Source organism: Cebus imitator, unplaced genomic scaffold (genome assembly GCF_001604975.1).
Source record: "Cebus imitator isolate Cc_AM_T3 unplaced genomic scaffold, Cebus_imitator-1.0 Scaffold365, whole genome shotgun sequence".
NCBI classification, from domain to species: Eukaryota; Metazoa; Chordata; class Mammalia; order Primates; family Cebidae; genus Cebus; species Cebus imitator.
In genome coordinates, this window is record NW_016107680.1 from 586,409 (window position 1) to 592,494 (window position 6,086).

Genomic DNA, 6,086 nt, shown 5'->3' on the forward strand with positions numbered 1-6,086 from the left:
CACGGCCCCACTCCCTCAGCCACGGCCCCACTCCCTCAGCCACGGCCCCACTCCCTCAGCCACAGCCGTCTGCGTGGGCAGCAGACCTGAGCGCTTCCTCAGACCTTTTTGATTTCCCTTCCCCTGACTCCCACCAGGCAGCAGTGTGGCTTCTCTCAGCCTACTGGGAACTAAGTACAGGAACGAGACATGTGGCCAAGGGCCTGAGGCAGGTGGGCAGCCTGTGGCCCCCAAAGGACACCTGCTCTGGGTAAGGTGCCTCCTAGGGCCACCCCAGCCTGGCTCCAGGCCTCAGCCTCTGCCACTTCCAGGAGCCCCAAAAAACTGTATGGAGCCCCAAGAAGGAAGGAGACACTGCTGAAGATAAAGTCCACAGCAGCAGGACATTCACATTCATTTTCAAGAAAAAAAAAATCTTGTTCATGCCCTGATTAAAGAGGACTGACAATTAACAGCAGAACAATAGCCACCACTGCAGACATCACAACTGGTTCAGCTTACACAATTCTGACTGAAAAGCTACGTTGAACAAATTTTCCCCTTGATGAGAGCCAAAACTGTTGCACCCAGATCAGCTGCAAAGAAGAGCAGAGCCTTCTATGAAAATTTTAAACAAGAGGGGTCAAGATTCTGAAGCATTTCTTCAAAGAATAGTAACAGGAGAGGAAACACGGCTTTTACCAGTACAATCCCGAAGACAAAGCACAATCAAAGCCCTGGCTACCAAGAGGTGGAAGTGGTCCGGTCAGAGCAAAAGAAGACTGGCCAAGAGCTAAGGTGATCATTTGGGGGAATGCTCTAGACCTTCTGCTTGTTGACCTTCTGGATTCCCAAAGAACAATAACACCTGCTTATTATGATGGGAGTATTTTGAGGAAGTCACCCAAAGCTTTAGCAGTCAATTGCCCAGGACAGCCTCACTGGAGACTCCTTCTCCACCTGGACAATGCTCCTGCTCATTCCGCTCATCAAACAAGGATATTTTTGCAAGAGTTTTACTTATTTTATTTTATTATTTTGAGACGGAGTCTCGTTCTTCACCACACTGGAGTGCGTGGACCATTCTCGGCTCACTGCAACCTCCAACTCCCTGGTTCAAGTGATTCTCCTGCCTCAGCCTCCTGAGCAGCTGGGATTACAGGCACATGCCACCACGCCCAGCTAATTTTTGTATTTTTAGTAGAGACACAGTTTTCACCATGTTGGCCAGGCTGGTCTTGATCTCCTGACCTTGTGATCCACCCACCTCGGCCTCCCAAAGTGCTGGGATTACAGGCGTGAGCTACTGCACCCAACCACAAGAGCTTTAAAGGGAATCATCAGGCATCTACCTTACAGTCCTGATTTGACTCCTTCTGACTTATTTTTGTTCCCTAATCTTAAAAAATCATTAAAAGGCACACATTTTCCTTCAGTCAATAATGTAAAAAAGACTGCATTGACATGGTTTGATTCCCATGACCCTCAGGGGTATTTCAACTATTGGTTATATTTCTGTAGAGAAGCCTAATACCATATATCTATAAGTGTGTGTGTCTGTGTATACACACAGAGAGAGCAGTTTATTACAGGAATTGGCTCATGCGTTTATGGAGGCCAAGAAGTCCCACCACCATGTGTAAGCTGCAGAAGCCAATGGTATAATTCAGTTCAAGTCTGAGGGCGTGAGAACCAGGAGAGCTGATGAGGTAAGTCCTGGTTCAAGTCTGAAGCCCCAAGGACCAGTGGCACTGATGTCTCAGGGTCGGAGAACATGGATGTTTTCATTCAAACTGAGAATGTTTAGCCACCCTTTCTTTGCCTTTATGTTATAATCTGGCACTTACTCAACAGAGTGGATGAAGCCTGCCCACATGGAGAGGGGAGATCTCCTTTATCCAGCCTGCAGACTCAAATGCTAACCTCTTCCTAAAATACAGTCATGGACACACCCAAAAGTCATGTTTTACCAGCTCTCTGGGTACTAGGTGTTCCTTAGCTCAAACTGATACCTAAAATCAACCATTATATGTGTGTGTGTGTGTGTGTGTGTGTGTGTGTGTAGCTGTGTGTGCCTGTGTTCTGTCATTCTGCCACAGAGTCATTAACAGAACTTGAACATATGTCTACTTACTTTTAATGACATTATCTGACCTGTTTTAAATAGAACAACCCATTTTAGAGATTTGGACAAAGCCAAGTATTCTTAGCTTTGTCCACTGAGGAAGGAAAAAAAGTGCAAGGCACTGACATTCTGAGTATAAAGTACGTGCCAGGCACTCCTGCATCCTTAAATCCTCCCTCACCCCGAGGTCATTCCTTCTGAGGTTGGGGACGGAATTCCCAGTGTCGTGTTTTACCATCTTTGCCTGGTCTGCTGGAGCAGGCTCCTCGCTGACATCTCTGCTTCTACTTTGTTTTTCCCAATAGTTCAGTCTGCTCAGAGGTACCAGAGTGTGATTCAAATATATCATGTCACTTTCTTGCCTAAAGTTCTTCACACATTTCTCATAGAAATTAGAATAAAATTCATACCCCCTTCAATAGCCTACAAAACCTCTCTCTGCATATGGTGGGGCCTTTGCCTAACTTTCTAATTTCATCTGCAACTATTCTTTTCCCTGCTCTCTATACTTAGCATAGAGGTCTCCACACCACAGCCCACAGGCAAAAGCCAGCCTACTGCCTGTTTTTGCACAGCCTCTGAACCAAGAATGGTTTTTATATTTTTAAACGGTTAGAAAAGAGCGAAAAGAAAAGCAATATTTGTGACACATGAAAATGAGATGCAATTCCAATTTCATTGTTGATAAATGAAGTTTTGCTGCAACACAGCCATGCCCATTCATTTATGTGTTGTCCGGGGTTGCTTTTAGGCTAAAGAAGCAGCTCTTATTTTTTAGAGCTCAGCTGTTGCAACCAAGGCTAAATGGGCCACCAAGCTTGAAATACTTGCTAGCTGGTCCATCACCAAAGAAGGTTGCCGACTTCCGCTTTAGCCACACTGAAGTTCTTTCTGTTGCTGAAACTCACTCTGTGCATTCCTTCCTCAGGGCTTCCTGTTTCCCAGTCTCTATTCCTGGTATGTTCTTCTCTAGTTTCTCACATGGCTGGTTTGTTCTCATAAAGTCTAGCTTAACTTGGACAAAACCAGCAGAAGGTCATATACTATCAGACTGTATCTCCTTTCACAAGTGACCGGTTTCCAAACCCTGCCTAGAGAGATTTGGTTTCAGAGTCTCTCATTTTTATCTGGCAGTAGTGAAGGAATGAAAAGCTTTCTTGAGACCACGGTGGGTTCTGAACTCCATCAGCCTAGTGAGTTCTCCTGCAATTGGTGTAAATCAAACTTTTCCAACCCCGCAGCCCAGGGGCTGCATGAGGCCCAGGATGGCTTTGAATGTGGCCCAACACAAATTTGTAAACTTTCCTGAAACATCAAGAGATTGGGCCGGGTGTGGTGGCTCATGCCTGTAATCCCAGCACTTTGGGAGGCCGAGGCGAGCGCATCACCTGAGACCAGGAATTCGAGACCAGCCTGGCCAACATGGTGAAACCCCATCTCTGCTAAAAATACAAAAATTAGCTGGCATAGTGGCGTGCACCTGTAGTCCCAGCTACTCGGGAGGCTGAGGCACAAGCATTGCTTGAACCCAGGTGGTGGAGGTTGCAGTGAGCTGTGATCATGCCACTGCACTCCAGCCTGAGTGACAGAGTGAGACTGTCTCAAAAAAAAAAAAAAAAATCATGAGATTGGCTGGGCGAAATTGCTCATGCTATAATCCCAGCACTTTGGGAGGCCAAGGAGGACAGATCACTTGAGGTCAGGAGTTCGAGACCAGCCTGGCCAACATGGCAAAATCCTGTCTCTACTAAAAATACAAAAGTCAGCCGGGCGAGGTGGCGCATGCCTGTAATGCCAGCTACTCGGAAGGCTGAGGCAGGAGAGTCGCTTGAACTTGGGAGGCGGAGGTTGAGGTGAGCCGAGATGGCGCCACTGCACTCCAGCCTGGCGACAGAGCGAAACTCAAAAAAAAAAATACATCGTGAGATTTCTTTTGTAATCGTTTTTTAGCTCATCAGCTATTGTTAGTGTATTTTATGTGTGCCCCAAACCAATTCTTCTTCCCAGGTAACAAGAAGCCAAAACACTGGACACCCCTGCTACAAATGGATGTTCCTCCCTCTCGCACCCAGGAGACTGAGAAGCTGAAGGAAGAGGCTGTGTTTTCTGTATCCCAGACTCTGGGGAACAAACGAGGTGTCACTGAAACTCTCCCCATGGTCGTTTCGGCCATGTCTCCATCACATTATAGCTGGCAAGGGTGCAAGCACAACCCAGAATTCTTTTCTTTTTTCCCACTTGGGAAGAATGCACCAACACATTCGCATTTATTTTCTTTTTTTTAAGCAAATGACAAAGACCCAGTTTACCAGCTTTACTTTTTTAAACCTAAGCTTAACATTACATATTTAAACAATTGTCAAAACTTACTAAGTTGCCAGCATTCACGCACAGCTAGAAAACATCCTGTAATTTATATTAAACCAGAAATGTATTACCATTAATGCATTAATATCTTTCACTACTAAATACTGAAAGAAATGGAAATTACTTCTGTAGAAGATTCGTCCTGGCCATGTTAACTTCACAGTAGGCCGACATTACGTGACTCACGTTTCAGACACAATGAAAAGCAGGTCCATGCTGGTGTTAGTGTACCATCTTGTCCTACACTAAAGAGTCGAGAATCACTTTGGAGTACATTTAATAAAAAAGCAAAGTGCATACAGAGATTTACAACAATTTTAAAGACAAAAAAAATGGTCCTCTTATGTGGTCCTAACAATAAACTCAAAAGTCTATGACAAATAGAGGCTCCGATGAGCTGCTTATAAATACTTTAGGTACAATTGTACTGAAAGTCGAGTTCATTTGAAATCTTCAAAAAGATGTTCCTGTTAATCCTCAAATGGTGCTTGTTATAGTTAACGTTTCTGTTAAGTGCACGCGTTGAATTACTTGCTATCCAAGTGCAGCAGCTGCTCCTTACCATTAATCGTTAAGGACTCTAACTGGCCGTCTTCAACTTCTACTCTTTCTTGACCATTCTCGACAATTCTCTTTGTAGTGATTTTTCTGCCATTAACTATTTTAGTTGAAGTGGATATCGATTTGAAGTTGCCCATCCCACTACCACCAAATGACACAGCAGAAAATGAAGTGAGGCCTCCGTGACCCAGTGACCCAAATGAAGTAAATCCTGTATCAAAAGAAGGAAATGTACTTCCAAAAGATGGAAATCCACTGAACGTGGAGAAGAACGGCCCCGTCCCTCGGCTTCTGCTTCCTCAGGGACCCCTTTGATTCCCAAAGAAGTCCTCAAAAGAGTCTTCAAAGAAGTCAAATGAAAATGGGCCCCTCCCACAAAAAAATCCCTGAAGACATCATCTGGGTTACTGGATATGAAGCCAAATTCAAACGCACTGTCAAAATGACTTCTACCTCCTCCTCCACCATTTAATCCTTCCTTGCCGTATTTGTCATAGATGTCCTGTTTCTTAGCATCTGACAGCACCTCATACGCCTCCACTACTTGTTTGAATTTTCTCTGCTGTCTCTTTATTCTCAGGATTTTTATCTGGGTACCACTTTATTGCCAGTTGACGATATGCCTCTTTAATATCCTCGGGTGAGGCATGTCTCTGCACGCCTAGAACTTCATAGTAATCCACCGCGTTTTAAGAGATTGTTGGAATAGGTCCGAGGAGGAAGGCGGTCGGTGGTGGGATGCAGGGGAGGCAGGGTGATGGCCTGAATCTCCCCACGGCTCCAGCACTGCTGCCACAGCCCAGAATTCTTAATGGATTTGTGGACGTGGGACTTCCAACAGAGGATGAGGTTTGCTTTTGATTACAGGGCACTGGTTCACTAAAAAGGACATCAGTAGGCCCTCTGGATAAAAGCTACATTTATCCTGATGTGGAGAGAGGTCTTCTGGGCTAAGGTCAGTGCACACTGTCTACACCACGTGTAGTGCAGTGTGGTGTAGACAATGTGCACTGACCAGCTCACAAGACCTCTCTCCATATCAGCTGCGGGTGCT

General features: G+C 45.3%; 1 pseudogene across 1 annotated transcript; it reads right to left on the minus strand.

The window, feature by feature from the left end:
- Positions 1-4,349: 4,349 nt before the first annotated feature.
- Positions 4,350-5,721, minus strand: LOC108288099 (annotated as a pseudogene). The gene has a single exon (XR_001818588.2). The product of XR_001818588.2 is annotated as a dnaJ homolog subfamily B member 6-like (transcript).
- Positions 5,722-6,086: the final 365 nt, after the last annotated feature.